Source organism: Schistocerca cancellata, chromosome 3 (genome assembly GCF_023864275.1).
Source record: "Schistocerca cancellata isolate TAMUIC-IGC-003103 chromosome 3, iqSchCanc2.1, whole genome shotgun sequence".
NCBI classification, from domain to species: Eukaryota; Metazoa; Arthropoda; class Insecta; order Orthoptera; family Acrididae; genus Schistocerca; species Schistocerca cancellata.
In genome coordinates this window covers 99,170,306-99,188,594 of record NC_064628.1, presented here as the reverse complement: position 1 = coordinate 99,188,594, position 18,289 = coordinate 99,170,306, and the positions used below count along the sequence as shown (strand labels likewise).

The 18,289-nt window shown below is 46.6% G+C and overlaps 1 protein-coding gene across 1 annotated transcript in view; it reads left to right on the top strand.

Annotated features, from left to right (window-relative positions):
- Positions 1 to 18,289, top strand: part of LOC126177105 (proton channel OtopLc) — a 760,838-nt gene that overhangs the window by 344,864 nt on the left and 397,685 nt on the right. The gene's annotated exons all lie outside the window — the stretch shown is intronic.

The window sequence follows — 18,289 nt, the reverse complement described above, 5'->3', positions numbered from 1 at the left end:
GACTGGCCACTAAAATTGCTACACCACGAAGATGACATGCTACAGACGCGAAATTTCACCTACAGGAAGAAGATGCTCTGATATGCAAATCATTAGCTTTTCAGAGCATTCACACAAGGTTGGCGCCGGTGGGGACACCTACAAGATGCTGACATGAGGAAAGGCCGTGCTGGATCCCAACGGCCTCGTATCACTAGCAGTTGAGATGACAGGCATCTTATCCGCGTGGCTCTAACGGATCGTGTAGCCACGTCTCGATCCCTGAGTCAACAGATGGGGACGTTTGCAAGACAAAAACCATCTGCACGAACAGTTCGACGTCGTTTGCAGCAGCACGGACTATCAGCTCGGAGACCATGGCTGCGGTTACCCTTCGCGCTACGTCACAGACAGGAGCGCCTGCGATGGTGTACTCAGTGACGAACCTGGATGCACGAATGGCAAAACGTCATTTTTTCGGATGAATCCAGGTTCTGTTTATAGCAACATGATGGTAGCATCCGTTTGGCGACATCGTGGTGAACGCACATTGGAAGCGTGTATTTGTCATCACCATACTGGCGTATAACCCGGCGTGATGGTATGGGGTGCCATTGGTTACACGTCTCGATCACCTCTTGTTCGCATTGACGGCACTTTGAACAGTGGACGTTACATTTCAGATGTGTTACGATCCGTGGGTCTACCCTTCATTCGATCCCTGCGAAACCTTACATTTCAGCAGGATAATGCACGACCGCATGTTGCAGGTCCTGTATGGGCCTTTCTGGATACAGGAAATGTTCGACTGCTGCCCTGGCCAACACATTCTGCAGATCTCTCACCAATTGAAAACGTCTGTTCAATGGTGGCCGAGCAACTGGCTCGTCACAATACGCCAGTGACTACTCTTGATGAACTGTGGTATGGTGTTGAAGCTGCATGGGCAGCTGTACCTGTACACGCCATCCAAGCTCTGTTTGACTCAATGCCCAGGCGTATCAAGGCCGTTATTATGGCGAGAGGTGGTTGTTCAAATGGTTCAAATGGCTCTGACCACTATGGGACTTAACATCTCTGGTCATCAGTCCCCTAGAACTTAGAACTACTTAAACCTAACTAACCTAAGGACAGCACACAACACCCAGCCATCACGAGTCAGAGAAAATCCTTGACCCCGCCGGGAATCGAACCCGGGAACCCCGGCGTGGGAAGCGAGAACGCTACCGCACGACCACGAGATGCGGGCAGAGGTGGTTGTTCTGGGTACTGATTTCTCAGGATCTATGCACCCAAATTGCGTGAAAATGTAATCACATATCAGTTCTAGTATAATATACTTGTCTATTGAATACCCGTTTATCTTCTGCATTTCTTCTTGGTGTAGCAATTTTAATGGCGATGAAGTAGGTCATAACAAGCAAACACATACACGAGGGCTGCCCAAAAAGTAATTCACCCTTGTTTTTGTTCAACAATGCTTTATTGAACATAATGAGAATCATAAACACCAAAGAATGGTCTTTTAACTACACACCTTATTTTTCCACATAATTTTCATCGCGTTCTATGGCCTTCCTTCAGCGCGAGACAAGGGCGTGTAGTCCTTGTCCCGATGACGGAGCCAATGCTTCACTATGTGAATCACCACCTTATCGTCCTCAAAATTTGTTCCACGAATGGCATTCTTTCAGCTTCAAAACGTTGGAACAAATCAAGGCGATTGTTTTTTCTGTGCGGTTTATGATCCACCGTTAGACACCGCGGGACCCATCTTGCACTCACTTTTGAATATCCAAGAGTGCGGATAACTGCATCCACACTACCTTTGCTGATTGACAGATGCAGCGCCAACTGCAGAGTCGTAATGCGTCTGTTCCCGCGAGTGACAACGTCAGCTCGCTGCAACGCGTCAGGCGCGACAGCAAATCGGGGAGCTCCGCCGAACCGCCTTCTAATCACCTCACGCTCCTTCTCCAGCGATTGACTGTACTTCTCAAACTGCTCCAGATGCTCCATAGACTTTGCACAATCACTCTTTTCGATGTGTGTAGAATTACCCCTTCATAGTCCCAGAAGACCGTTGCCATGACATTACTGGTTAATGGTGCGGCTTTGAAGTTGTTCTTCTGAAGAGAGGAGGTGTCGTGGCACTCCATCACTCCATGGATTGCCGTTTTGCTTCCGAATCGAAGCTACGAACCAATGTTTCATCGGCTGTGACGATGTTCTACAAAGAATCGTCACGATGACGCCCGTAATGCGCAAGCAATTCCTCACAGACGGTCCTTCGTTGCTCTTTATGGTGTTCTGTTTTCGGCGTGGTACCTAGAGGGCACACAACTGTGAGTACCTTCGATGGCAGTCTGCAGTGGAGCACCGTGTCAAATGTTTTTCGGAAATCTAGAAATATTGAAAGGAAATGGCTCCAAGCACTATGGGACTTAACATCGATCAGTCCCCTAGACTCAGAACTACGTAACCTAACTAACCTAAGGACATCACACAAATCCATGACCGAGGCAGGATTCGAACCTGCGACCGCAGCGGTCGCGCGGTTCCAGAATGTAGTGCCTAGAACCGCTCGGCCACTCCGGCCGGCCCCAGGCGTTTCAAGGCCGTTATTACGGCCAGAGGTGGTTGTTCCGGGTAGTGATTTCTCAGGATCTATTCACCCAAACTGCGTGAAAATGTTAGTTCTAGTATGAAATATTTGTCCAATGAATACCCGTTTATCAACTGCTTTTCTTCTTGGGGTAGCAATTTTAATGGCCAGTAGTGTAATTTCTGATGAGGACAATGAGAATAACCCTCGAAACGTGGAGTGAAAATATGCGATGGACGCTGTTGTTCTACAAGGAAATTCGTCTCACTGCATGTAATTTATACTTCTTCTTTAGACATGCGTATTTACCCTGGCGATGCACTGCGTAAGTAGACCGTATGCCACGATTGGTGAATCCAGGAGGGTGGAAGGGGGGGGGGGATTTTGTGATCGTCTTTGGGGTGCGGAGCGGGGGCAGTGATGCGTGACCTGCCGCCCACACGCGCACGCACAATTTTTTTTGTGTTTTTTTTTCGATCGCCATCTCCGCAGTGCCCGCCGTCGGGTCGGTTTAAAACGGGAGCGACTCGGGGCGGCCGGCCGGTATTTATACGTCGCTAGCACAGGGGCGGTTCGGCGCTATTTATAGGCGGCAGACACGCGTGCCGCCGGCCGCTTTGTTCACGCATGTGCGTGACGCAGCGCAGCGCGGCGCGGCATGGCGAGGCGCCGGGGTTCGACGCCCTGCGACGGCAGGTGTCGGCGTTCGGACGTGCCGAAGTGCTGCCCAGCCACGCTGCGGCTGCGTTACCGGCAGGCGTGGCCGCTGGCACGCGCTGCTCAGCACGCAGAACTGCCTCACAAGGATATTAAAGGCACTACACGCGGAAGCGTACTTTCGTCATAATGAAATCTTAAGCTCTGTTCCCGGGCTTGCAGAAGATACACTACTGGCCATTAAAATTGCTACACCAAGAAGAAATGCAGAAGATAAACGGGTATTCAATGGATAAGTATATTATACTAGAAATGACATGTGATTACATCTTCACGCAATTTGGGTGAGAAATCAGTACTCAGAATAACCACCTCTGGCCGTAATAACGGCCTTGATACGCCTGGGCATTGAGTCAAACAGAGCTTGGATGGCGTGTACAGGTACAGCTGCCCATGCAGCTTCAGCACGATACCACAGTTCATCAAGAGTAGTGACCGGCGTATTGTGACGAGCCAGTTGCTCGGTCACCATTGACCAGACGTTTTCCATTGGTGAGAGATCTCGAGAATGTGCTGGCCAGGGCAGCAGTCGAACATTTTCTGTATCCAGAAAGGCCCATACAGGACCTGCAACATGCGGTCGTGCATTATCCTGCTGAAATGTAGGGTTTCGCAGTGATCGAATGAAGGGTACAGCCACGGGTCGTAACACATTTGAAACGTAACACCCACTGTTCAAAGTGCCTTCAACGCGAACAAGAGGTGACTGAGACGTGTAACCAATGGCACCCCATACCATCACGGCTGGTGATACGCCAGTATGGCGATGACGAATACACGCTTCCAATGTGCGTCCACCTCGATGTCGCCAAACTCGGAAACGACCATCATGATGCCGTAAACAGAACTTGGATTCATCCGAAAAAATGACGTTTTGCCATTCGTGCACCCAGGTTCTCGTCGTTGAGTACACCATCGCAGGGGCTCCTGTCTGTGATGCATCGTCGAGGGTATCCGCAGCCGTGGTCTCCGAGCTGCTGCAGACTTCGTCGAACTGTTCGTGCAGATGGTTGTCGTCTTGCAAACGACCCCATCTGTTGACTCAGGGATCGAGACGTGGCTGCACGATCTGTTACAGCCATGCGGATGAGATGCCTGTCATCTCGACTGCTAGTGATACGAGGCCGTTGGGATCCAGCACGGCGTTCCGTATTACCCTCCTGAACCCACCGATTCCATATTCTGCTAACAGTCATTGGATCTCGACCAACGCGAGCAGCAATGGCGCGATAAGATAAACCGGAATCGTGATAGGCTACAATCCGACCTTTATCAAAGTCGGAAACGTGATGGTACGCATTTCTCCCCCTTACACGAGGCATCACAACTACGTTTCACCAGGCAACACCGGTCAACTGCTGTTTGTGTATGAGAAAACGGTTGGAAATTTTCCTCGTGTCAGCACATTGTAGGTGTCGCCACCGGCCCAACCTTGTGTGAATGCTCTGAAAAGCTAAGCGTTTGCATGTCACAGCATCTTCTTCCTGTCGGTTAAATTTGGCGTCTGTAGCACGTCATCTTCGTGGTGTAGCAATTTTAATGGCCAGTAGTGTACTATCCACATTTGCAGACCAACTCATTTAACCATTTATTTGGCAATGTTGCTCTGGTGCAACATCAAAATTGCACAATGATTTATCCAGCACATTTCAAGTTTCGCCCCTGGATGTTGCTTACGAGCAGCGTTGATGTTCTCATATATGGCGATATTCTGCTGTCTCTGGTGAGAAGTTTGAGGTTAGTGTGCGTCTTCAGTAGACACCGTGCAAGATTATAAGAGAATTAGTTACCGGTGTAATAGTTTCTTCCCATTCTGGGGTGGTGTTTCTCCTTGTCCTTCGAAAACTCCTTATAAACGGGAAGAGGAAATCTTGAAGATGCGTTATTACGTAAATGTGTCAGCGAATTCTTACGCGGTAACTGCAAGTAGAGGGACATTTTCTTTGAAGAGGAAGCTTTGACAATTGGATGAACAAGGAGTCCTGAAGAAGAAGAATAAGAAGAAGAAGAAGAAAAAGAGAACAGTAGCTCCGTGTCAAAGAATGATGTAGGAAATGCCAGTTTTGGTTTCTAGTCAGAGTATGGCCGAAAAAGGGTTGGGGTTAGGTTGTTTGGGGAAGGGACCAAACTGCGAGGTCATCGGTCTCATCGGATTAGGGAAGGACGGGCAAGGAAGTCGGCCGTGCCCTTTCAAAGGAACCATCCAGGCATTTGCCTGGAGCGATTTAAGAAAATCACGGAAAACATAAATCAGGATGGCCGGATGCGGGATTGAACCGTCGTCCTCCCGAAAAAGGGAGACGTAGCCTTTGCCCTCAGATATCTTCGAATGTGAAATGTGGAAATGTTATGTGCTATTGTTATGAATTGTATTCAGACATTTCACACGATGTAATGCAAAACTCAAGCCACAGAAGCAACATTGTAGTTCAAATTGCTCTGAGCACTATGGGAATTAACATCTGGGGTCATCAGTCCCCTAGACTTCGAACTATCAAACCTAACTAACCTAAGGGCATCACACACATCCATGCCGGAGGCAGGATTCGAATCTGCGGCCGTAGCAGCAGCGCGGTTCCAGACTGAAGCGCCTAGAACCGCAAGGCCACAGCCACCGGCTGACATTGTAGAATCTATATTGTGGCGTCTCCTTTGTGCAATGATAGTTAATGGCAGCATACTGTATTTTGAAATAAATGCGTGTAAAACTTTGCTCGTGGACATTCACTCCAAGTAACTCAATTTTTTTCGTTCACAAAATTTCTGAGTGGGCCAGATAAAAGATTAAAACAACCACCGCCCTAGTAGCATAGAAGCGGACCTCAACATCTTAAAACACGGTAATCATCTGAATAGCGTATTAAGAAAAGAAGAAAATTAGCACATCCAGAAAGCTATCATACGGACCAAAATAGTCATCATTGATCGCTCCCCCCGCCCCGTCCCGTGCGGTTACGCGCACACGCGCGCGCGCGCACACACACACACCACACCACACCACACCACACCACACACACACACACACACACACACACACACACACACACACACACACACACACGAAAACGGACGCGCACACACGAAAACGGACGCGCACACCCGAAAACACATCTGCAACGTATCTGAAACGAAAATTGTACACTTTTTTAACGGTGTGTCAAAGCCGCAGCAATATACACTCCTGGAAATGGAAAAAAGAACACATTGACACCGGTGTGTCAGACCCACCATACTTGCTCCGGACACTGCGAGAGGGCTGTACAAGCAATGATCACACGCACGGCACAGCGGACACACCAGGAACCGCGGTGTTGGCCGTCGAATGGCGCTAGCTGCGCAGCATTTGTGCACCGCCGCCGTCAGTGTCAGCCAGTTTGCCGTGGCATACGGAGCTCCATCGCAGTCTTTAACACTGGTAGCATGCCGCGACAGCGTGGACGTGAACCGTATGTGCAGTTGACGGACTTTGAGCGAGGCCGTATAGTGGGCATGCGGGAGGCCGGGTGGACGTACCGCCGAATTGCTCAACACGTGGGGCGTGAGGTCTCCACAGTACATCGATGTTGTCGCCAGTGGTCGGCGGAAGGTGCACGTGCCCGTCGACCTGGGACCGGACCGCAGCGACGCACGGATGCACGCCAAGACCGTAGGATCCTACGCAGTGCCGTAGGGGACCGCACCGCCACTTCCCAGCAAATTAGGGACACTGTTGCTCCTGGGGTATCGGCGAGGACCATTCGCAACCGTCTCCATGAAGCTGGGCTACGGTCCCGCACACCGTTAGGCCGTCTTCCGCTCACGCCCCAACATCGTGCAGCCCGCCTCCAGTGGTGTCGCGACAGGCGTGAATGGAGGGACGAATGGAGACGTGTCGTCTTCAGTGATGAGAGTCGCTTCTGCCTTGGTGCCAATGATGGTCGTATGCGTGTTTGGCGCCGTGCAGGTGAGCGCCACAATCAGGACTGCATACGACCGAGGCACACAGGGCCAACACCCGGCATCATGGTGTGGGGCGCGATCTCCTACATTGGCCGTACACCACTGGTGATCGTCGAGGGGACACTGAATAGTGCACGGTACATCCAAACCGTCATCGAACCCATCGTTCGACCATTCCTAGACCGGCAAGGGAACTTGCTGTTCCAACAGGACAATGCACGTCCGCAGGTATCCCGTGCCACCCAACGTGCTCTAGAAGGTGTAAGTCAACTACCCTGGCCAGCAAGATCTCCGGATCTGTCCCCCATTGAGCATGTTTGGGACTGGATGAAGCGTCGTCTCACGCGGTCTGCACGTCCAGCACGAACGCTGGTCCAACTGAGGCGCCAGGTGGAAATGGCATGGCAAGCCGTTCCACAGGACTACATCCAGCATCTCTACGATCGTCTCCATGGGAGAATAGCAGCCTGCATTGCTGCGAAAGGTGGATATACACTGTACTAGTGCCGAGATTGTGCATGCTCTGTTGCCTGTGTCTATGTGCCTGTGGTTCTGTCAGTGTGATCATGTGATGTATCTGACCCCAGGAATGTGTCAATAAAGTTTCCCCTTCCTGGGACAATGAATTCACGGTGTTCTTATTTCAATTTCCAGGAGTGTAATAACATCCACAATTCACCAAACAGCACGAGGAAAACGTAAGAAAGCGATGTTAAAAATCAGCAAAGCGATTGTAAATAGTAAACAGCACCAAATAGTTTTCCAAACAAAGACCTCACGAAGTTTTTTTAGGTGTCCACAGGTCATTTTAGATATAATAGGAACAACAAGAAAAACATTTAGCACGCAAAAAACTATATTCACCTTAAGATAAGCCAAATAGAGCAATGGTAAGTGTCAAAAAGGGGCATTGGCCACTGTTTTACTGGACTATGTAGTTTAAAGTTTAAATTCAATTCAAACGTTACCCTAACAGCCATGTTTTGCAGATGACATGATGTTTTAATTTAGACTCGAGGCTGATTTCTGTTGGCAGGCACAAGTCACACACAACGTAAAAAAGGTAAAGTACAACTGAAATCTAAACAGAAACAAAGCCTAATGTCAACATGCTCCTAACGTACATGAAATTTGTGTGCATTATTTCGGGAGAAAAGTACAAAAAAAGCTCAGTGAGGACGCCACAACTCTTATGACACATGTTCTGGGATAAACGAAGCAAAAAAACATTTGTTCTTGCATGAAGGTGATCCATCTTTAAACCGTTGTTGAAACGCGTCTGTGTGATCTAGCTCCGCGGTTACAAACACACGTCAACGCATTAAATGCCAAAAGCAGCAAATTGGTAGTACTTATTTAAATGCGGGAACACCCCACCCGTCACTTTCTGGTTTTGGCGTGTGTTCACCCCAGGTAATTGACTAACAGATCAACAGAGAGTGCAAAACTGCCGCAATGTCGGATAACGCAAAGAAAGTAATAAGACCCTGTGACTCCTGATTGAACTGCGTTGGCAGTGTTGACATTAATTGGTTCAGAATTGATCCCTTTTAATTAAAAAGGGGTGCACATTGATGTTATATTCAGCTATTGAACACAGATGCAAATGTTGGACATAAAATTAATTAAGAAAGTGACTTGGGATTTCAACTACTTGATTGAAAACAGATGCAGTTGTTAGCACAAACTCACGACCTTCAATCATCACATTACATGACTCTCCCAACAGGCAGTGGTAATAAATTGCGTTTGGGTGGAGTAAAGCGCGATAAATCAAAAGCAATTCCTATCGACTGAACCAGGCGTAATGCGAAGTGCGAGAAGAATTCTACAGTACACGGCCCATGAAACCCTCGTGGACACTTTGCCGACGTGATCCAACAAATTAATCAGTGGCTGGAGCGGGCGCAATATCACAGAATACAGCGTGGCGGAGCGGCGTCGTTGTGTGGACGTCGGCCGACCTCGTGGTGCTGCAAGGCTGCGCTCGTCTATTCACTCCTAGCTATCTTGCTCAGTACATAGCTGAACCAAAACTTTCTATCTCCAAGCTCACTCGTTCCATTTGCTACGTCCTAAACTGCAGAGATGCTCACTCTTTCTCAGGCAAGCTGAGTAAAGAACGCCACGTCCGCACTCTAGGCAAGCTGGGAACGGAAGACCTCTACCAAGACTTCTGCCAGTCCGCTCTTCGCCTCGGTTTCCCCTCCAGCAAAATCACTTACGCCAATTGCAGCGCAAGTCACGTTAATTAGGCGTCGCTTCCCAGCACCGACCAATGCCTGCTCTGGGAAGTGAACAAATTCCCACAAAATTTCCCTTCCTCTCAACTTCTTCCATTTAGCTCCCTCCAGACCACCCATCAAGGTTAGCGTCTGCACAAACACCAAGTTTTCCAGAATTCTGACTCCCAGGAGAGTACTTCAAATTCCTCGGTCCTACATTCCCATCAGAGGCCGGCGTATTTCATGCTGTCGCTCTTCACCTGATTTACTTCAGGCTCTGCGGACTGTGAATTCACCGTGAAGTTGCTATAATCACGAACACGCATATTTTGACCTCTGTTGACTGCTGCACCGTAGCTTTGCGCGGCTTTGTCGCATGTTTCACAGAAAACGGGACGACAGACATTTATCAACAGGCGTACAAGTTCTCCGTCTGTTTCCTGGTACACCAGCATGGAGTCAGGGTCAACGACACACTCACTGTCACTCATCTTAAGGCGACTAGAGGCCGCGCCGCATTACCGCTTTCTCAGAGCTTGAGCCGCCCTAAGCTGCCTATTGTCGCTTCCCTTCGCCGTTCCCCAGCCGGCCACAGTCAACTCTAAATGTTTCCCTGGGGTAAACTAGCCTCCAGTAAATCGACGCGTTTCCACAAAGTTTTCATGTCATGTGAATTACTTTAAAACCATCACCCGACATTAATTATTCCAATACGTCCATACTAGACCCTCTACACGAAGCATTGTCCCTTGTCAGTCATTTTTTGGTTCACCCCTACTGTTCGCTCAACATGAGTTAGGTGATCTTTAATGACTTCATGTAAGGGGCATAGTTCTTGCCATCTTACAATGCAGTGTTCATCGTAGGAGACATCACATTAATACAGCGAAACACTGTATCTAGCTTCATAATGGTCTTAGTTAGACGAGGCAGATATTACACAAGTTCCTTCCGGTAGCCATGTCCAACTCTAGGTAGCCTGTCGTTTGCGATTGATCCCGTACAGCTACCAAACTGCGGGGATGTCGATTCCTACGTTTCAACCGCTCTTCCATGTGGCAATATCTGTTAGGTTAAGCCGGCTGGGGTGGCCGAGCGGTTCTAGGCGCTACAGTCTGGAACCGCGTGACCGCTACGGTCGCAGGACCGCCGCCAGAGGCGAGCCGCAGCTGGCGCGTTGCCAGACGCAACAGGCACAGCACAGAGAGACGCCTGCCAGCCCGCGCGCTGTGTGCATTCCCTTGCCCTTGCCCTTGCCCTTGCCGTGGACCAGGGCCCTTTAATCAGGGCCGCCGCCGACTGCCCCTCGTTCCGCCCCCGGGCGGGGGCGGAAGGTCGGCCGGTGGCGCCGCCCCCACCTCAGGTGGCAGGGTGTGATTGAACCGAGGCGGACGTCGCAGTGCTCCACGGTGCAGGCGCATCAAATCCCCGTCCCGCCCTTCACATTGAGGTTTTCCGTAGTCTCATTAAGGGGGGACGTTGATGAAACTGACCAAATTGACCAAAAATGTCAATTTTCGATTTATTTTTTATTTGTTAGTACAACTCATGGACAATAAGATCCTAAAGTTCCGATATTGAAATCGCATGAGAAGTGCCTGAAAATTAAGTGTGACGCGGCCTCCCTGCCACGGCCACGTTTTGTAGCAGCACTTCAATACCAGCTCAGTGAACAACAACTCTGCGTATTACTTTCAACCAAACGTGTACGGGATGCATCTAGAAGGCCGTGATACATACTCTTTGGGGCCGTACGGTTCTAGGCGCTTCAGTCTGGAACCGCGTGACCGCTACGGTCGCAGGTTCGAATCCTGCCTGGGACATGGATGTGTGCGATGTCCTTAGGTTAGTTAGGTTTAAGTAGTTCTAAGTTCTAGGGGATTGATGACCTCAGATGTTAAGTCTCATAGTGCTCAGAGCCATTTGAACCACATACTCTTTGGTTTTATAGATCATCTTTGGCTGATCCTGCACTTCCCAAAAAGTGTGTTCATGTCAAAACCCAATATCCAAATGAGTCTCTAAATTCACTCATGTGGAAACGATGCCCTAAAAACACATTCGCATTTGCTACAGTTGTCAGAGTCGGCCGTGGTGGTCTAGCGGTTCTAGGCGCTCAGTCCGGAACCGCGGGGCTGCTACGGTCGGAGGTTCGAATCCTGCCTCGGGGATGGATGTGTGTGATGTCCTTAGGTTAGTTAGGTTTAAGTAGTTCTAAGTTCTAGGGGACTGATGACCACAGATGTTAAGTCCCATAGTGCTCAGAGCCATTTTTGAACATCCTGAGAAAAATAAATTTACAGCGCGTCTCTGCAGCTGAAAAGTCAGTTGAAGACCTGGTAAAGGAAAGAGGACAGACAACAAGAAACCAGAAGAGAAGCCTTGAAGGGAAAGACGACCCAGAGTACAAATGTGGTGCCTTCTGAAGGAGTGACATAAGGAAAAAAGTTAGGTTGAACTTTAAACTGAGTTTCCTGAAAAGTTTGTTTTTTAAAGTATATGTACCTTTTCCTGAGATTCTATGAGTGCTAGAATTATGAAATTTTGTGCACATATTTCTGTAAAGCTAATAAACATTGCTTCAATAAAAAATTTTGAAATTCTGATTGCAAGCTGAGATACGGGCAAAGTGCTTGGAATTTTCCATGAATTTAAAGTTGTACTTGTGGAATTATAATCAAAAAAGTATGAAAATTCTCCTATTTGACCTATTCCAAAAACCTCACGAGAGAAGCTTAAAACATGTAAACAGACGAAACAGAGAAATTTTTGTAGAAATCTATTGAATACTTTCTGAGAAAAAGGAACATACATTATTTTTTGAAAATAAAACTTCAAATTTCATACAAAAAAAGTTGAATATATATGATCAAAGGATTTTACATGTGAATGTGTTACGTTCATGTAAAGCGTGGTACAAAATTTCATTGCCATATCTCCAAAACTGTGGAATTGGTGCACTTTTGAAATAGTGTGTGTTTCTGTCAACGTCCCCTCTTAAATCCCATAACATAAATGCTGGATTGATTGCTTCGGAAAGGACACGGAAGGTTTACTTCCCCGTCCTTCCCTCTATCTCGGGTTGTCCTCCGTCTCTAATGACCTTGTCGTTGCGACAGACTTGACCTTGCTTACTACGTGTGTCATGTCCAGCGATCTGCTTCGATTTGGGACGGCCACGGCGCAATGAAGGTGGAGAGCTAGGCGTCGCAGACCTACGCTATCTAAGCAAAAGTTCCCAGGCAGCCCTATGTAATGAGAAATTTACCGCTAGATGTCACGAGAGACGGACCCACCAGTGTAAAAGGAGGCGGGCAGTACTCTGTTGTCAGTATAGAAGCAGTAACTGCAGAATGGGTCGGTCAGAAGAACTTACTGACTTTGAACGTGAACTTGCCATTGGATGTCATCAGGTACACTTCAAGCCTTCTAAAGCTGCCGAAGTCGAATACTGGTTATGTGAGGCGGATACAGAAAAACTTCAAGCAGGGGGGCGCTAAAGATATTTTGAGCTACCTTTACTTTTACCGTAATATAAATAATCATGTCACATGCAAAGTTGAAGAAAGTTTAAATAAAACTGATTATACACATATACAAGAAGCTCCCATCTTATATTGAAACTTCTTTCTTATATTTTTACTTAAACTGAAATAACTGGGAAGATGAAACTTCTTAATTTAATACTGAAACTGCTGAGTGAAACTGAATGCAAGTGAACCTGCTTAACTGCTGAATGCTTACTCAATGTTCTTAAACTGCTGAGTGAAAGCGAACGTACTATCACTTTGCTATATTTTTATCATTTCAACACTGACCTGCAGAATTTTCCCTGACAAATACAGCTCAAAGTTATTCTATTCATTTATGACCCACAATATGCAACGATACGTAATCTGACTGCTCAAATAATTAAAACAAAAGAATGGCCCTGAGTTAGAAGAAAACCTAACAATAACTCATACATTTCATAAGTCACTTACCTCACAGAAAATCTTCATGGCACGAACTACAGCGAAACAGCGAGCACCAATACAGCCAGCTAAATAAGATTCTAACTACTGTAGACTCTAAGTAGTAATAAGCATGTGGTTAGCAAAGGAAAGATTTTGTTGCAGAGCAAACAATGTATTCAGCAAAATTTTACCTTAATAATGTGACATCCAGTTCAAAAAATATCTAATCGTCTGTGGCATCCAGTTCCAAAAAATTATATAATCGTCAATAATTTTAAATCTCTGTGGTGCACACGTCCAGAACGTCCGCTCGCGCTAACACTTCAGACCTCTAACCTCCATCACAGCTAACTATAAACTTCCAACCTCGATCACTGCTGACTAAACACCTCTAACTTCCGTCAATGCTGACTATTAACTTCAAATTACCTGACCGACCAGCCACAGAGTCTCTTACAGGGTCCCTTACGGGGTCCCTTACAGAGTGCGCGTAGTGCTGTCAGGGTTATTAATGCAGTCTATCGCGCTGCCAACATATGAAAAGGCTACTTACAATATAAAAAAAGTTAAAATTGTGGTTCTCTTCCTTAAATGATGAATACTATGCGCCTACTCTTCCTGGAAAATTGGTTAATTACATCGTCAATAGGACAATCAATGTCAGGGTGAGTGTTCAACAGAGCTAGGCCATTAAGTCGATTCTCCTTCATTGTCGACCTCGAAGGTTCTCCGTACAAGAAAACTGTAGAATATTCGCGACTTTTCACGAGCAAATGCCAGACAGAATAACGTATCGAGATCACTAGAATGGCAGCGACTTTCCTCGTAGGTTTGTGTCAGCTGTCTATGTGCCAGACCTGACATAAAATACGATGATGCGGGCGCGCATGCTACCTAGGAAAGTACAACTAGTCGATAACTCGATTCAGTCGAGTCGACTGACGAAGAAACGAACGAATAGCGTGTGGACAGTTGAGTTCGTGCAAAGAGCGGACGCCACTACAATGGATGACTGTAAACAAGTGATTTTGAATGATGAATCACGCCATACCATGTGGCAAACTGGTGAAAGAGTTATTGGCTCTTACTGCGCTTGGGGAAACGCTGTATGCGGAAGGATATGAACACAGTTTACCGCATTGTTTTGTGCGTTCCTTTAACGAATAGTTCGAAGATGATGGTTACTTGTATCATCATGACAATGCGCCCTGTCATAAAGCAGCATCTGAAAGGCAGTGGTTTGTCGAGAGCAACATTCCTGAAATGGACAGCCCAGAGTCGCGACGTGCACCCAATGGAACACCTCTGAGATGAATTAGAACGTCACTTCACTTCAGACCCAGCGTTCAGCATCACTACCTTCTCTGGTTTCGACCCTCGAGGAAGAATGGGCTGCCATTCCTCCAGAGACATTTACAAACCCAATTGAAAGTGTCGGTATCAGAGTTCAAGCCGTAATAAAGGCGAAGGGTGGACGCACTCCATATTAATATCGACTGATAGGTGTCCGGATACTTATGATCACCTAGTATATTTCTCAGCTTCAGGTCACATAGATAGTATCATCAGCGGATCCGATGATCTCTTTAAAAGAAACGAAGGGCGATAGTAAAATACTAGGAAACTGAACTACAAATTATGTATACGCAACTGCACGTACTTGAATACGTTACATAGTAACTCGTCAGCTGAGCTGACCCGGAGAGGCGCTCACGATGTAGACATACTATCTGTACTCTGACTGTTGGAACTGAAGGATACAGATAACGTAACACTATAAAATGGGCAACTTTTAAATCACAAGTATAAGGTCAAAAATATTCAAATTGTAAAACTGGCTGTGAAATAAAGCATTCTGAAAGTGGAAAAATGTAGAAAAAATTAAATAATTAGGTAACCTAGATTCACACTAGAAGCATGATAGATGACGCCCACTTGCAGATGCGATCCACGAGTAACAGACTATCAGCTGACCGTCGCAAGTATACGTGAAAGAACCCGAATGAAGCAAGTGTTGAATCAAAATACGATGAGAAAGCTTCCTCCCATAGTCAGTTCTAAATCTTCACTGTCGTTTACCTTGTATTTGCAATTTAAGAGTTGTCAGTTTTTTTGCTATTACATAGAAGCCTTGTTTGTCAGGACTTCATGAAACTGTTCAACGTGGAAACCAAAACAACTGCAGACGACAAACTCTATCGAAATAACAGCTGTACTGAAGATGACAGACAGCTACTTGGACACAGTATGTGCTACTACGAAAAATGCCGGAGTGATTGTGAAACTTCACTGAAATATATATATGTGTGGAAAAAGAAGAAATTTGTGTCTGCTCAAAGCAGAATCTTGCTCCAAAATATGTTTATAGCGTCTAAGGTTAAGACACAGATCTTCGCTACTGTAAAAAACATCTCTTCTGCTGAACAAGTGTTCGTAGGTCTTAAGTTGTGCATTTTGGAATCCATATCTACTGGACCTTTTTTTTCTTGTTAGGTCCTCCACAATACGGAAACCACATAGGGTTTGCACCAGAAGAGATGTCTTTCACAGGATCGAGAACGACCAACTGCTCATGGCTGTGAAGGTACGCTTTCTACAGTCCATGTTAACTAGACTTTTTTCCTTAGTTTCTCCGTCTTAAGCTTGAGAGTTATTTGCTCTGAATCGATCGATAGTTCGTTCGTTGTTTCGTTCACTCCTTCGTCCGAGGCAAATCGACGGCCCCTTAATGCTTGTTTCAGTTGACCAAACATGCGATAGTCAGAAGGGGCAAGATCGGGACTATATGGAGGATGATCCAGTACTTCAAATTTGAGTTTCTGGAGCGTTTCATCAGTGTGGGCATCAGTATGCGGACGGGCATTGTCGTGCAATAACACAACACATTTTGACAGCAGTCCTCGGCGTTAGCTTCAAATTGCAGGCTTTAGCCTGGCAGTAAGCATTTCACTGTAACGTACAGTATTTATTGTTGTGCCCCTTTCCCCATAATGTTGCAGTACAGGACCCTGTGCGTCCCAAAAAAACTGTAAGCATCAGTTTTCCTGCGGACGGTTGACTTTTGAACTTTTACTTGCACGGCGAATTTGGATGTTTCCATTCCATACTCTGCAGTTTACCCTCCGGCTCGTAATGATGGATCCATGTTTCGTCACCAGTAATGATCATCTCTAAGTAGTTGTGCTTACCATAGCGATCCAGTTTTTTTGCAGATGTCCAAGCGCGTTTGTTTATACAACTGTGTGAGTTGTTTTGGGACCCATCTTGCACAAACTTTATGAAACCCAAGTCTGTTCTGGATGGTTTCGTAGGCAGAACCGCTACTCATTTGCAAACGATGTACCACTTCGTCAGTAGTTAATCGTCTGTTTAAGAGAATCATTTCACGTTAACGCTCAATGGTTTCTTCATTTGTGGCGGTAAACGGTCGTCCGGCCCCTTCATCGTGCGTAACGCTTCTGCGACCATTTCGGAAATTTTTAACCCATTCGTAGATACTCCGTTGTCGCAAAACACTGTTCCCGTACTGTGCCGAAAGTCTTCGATGAATTTCGGCCCCCGATATGCCTTCCGACCACAAGAAATGGATCACTGAACGTTGCTCTTCTTTGGTGCAAATAGACAGCGGAGCAGCCATGATTAGTAGTACGGCAGCGATAACGAAACTAACCTAGCAGCTTGAAAATTGCAAAGATATAACAACAAGTAAACAAAGTATGCGTCAACAACATAAAACAAAGTGTTGTGGCGTAGCAAGACAGCCACACCACTCGGAGGTAGCCGAAAGGCACGCTAACTAATGCAGACGGGCGTGAAGTCTGAAACAGGATAACTATTGAATGGTAGCAAGAAAAGTACGTAGTTGCTTTATACTTAACTTTTATTCTCTGATGAATACAGCGTTCTTCTTGAGACATTTATACTATAACTCTCAAAGTAGGTAAGGCTAATGGCGCCTTGCTAGGTCGTAGTCATGTGCTTAGCTGAAGGCTATTCTAACTGTCTCTCGGCAAATGAGAGGAAGGCCTCGTACGTCTAGTCGCTAGCAATGTCGTCCGTACAACTGGGGCGAGTGCTAGTCCGTCTTTCTAGACCTGCCATGTGGTGGCGCTAGGTCTGCAAGTACTGATGGCGGCGACACGCGGGTCCGACATGTACTAATGGACCGCGGCCGATTTAAGCTACCACCTAGCAAGTGTGGTGTCTGGCGGTGACACCACACAAAGTACTACCAAAATAAATAAAAATATAACTAAATTGCGGATAATAATTGACTAACCCTCGTATATTCCAGTTGTCAAGAATAGGTTCCTCACACATATAAGAAGAAAATATGATGTGTCGTTGATGTCCTGAGGCATCAAGGGATCACCAATTTGGTATTGGAGGGCAGCGTGGAGGGTAAAAATCGTAGAAGGAGACCAAGAGATGAATACACTAAGCAGATTCAGAAGGATGTAGGTTGCAGTAGGTACTGGGAGATGAAGATGCTTGCACAGGATAGAGTAGCATTGAGAGCTGCATCAAACCAGTCTCAGGACTGAAGACCACAACAACATGATGTATAGACATGGTTTCACAAACGCTTTATTTTCATGTTATAACAGATTTTCTACGACCCTCCTGAGTACACTGTTCATGTCAAACACGGGAACGGATCGCACCAGTTTGCTACATGAAACTCATTCTTACATGAGATGAGATGTTCAAAAACTTCACTGTCAGCACTGACACATCTGTCGTTGAATTCTGGGCGCCCTATTCTATCACTGCAGCATTGTCTGTCTTCGCATCCCACCAAAAAACTGGCATTAGACTGTGTGCACCTTGTACTGGGTTTCGATGTGCAAGAGCTTTCAAATTCCAGA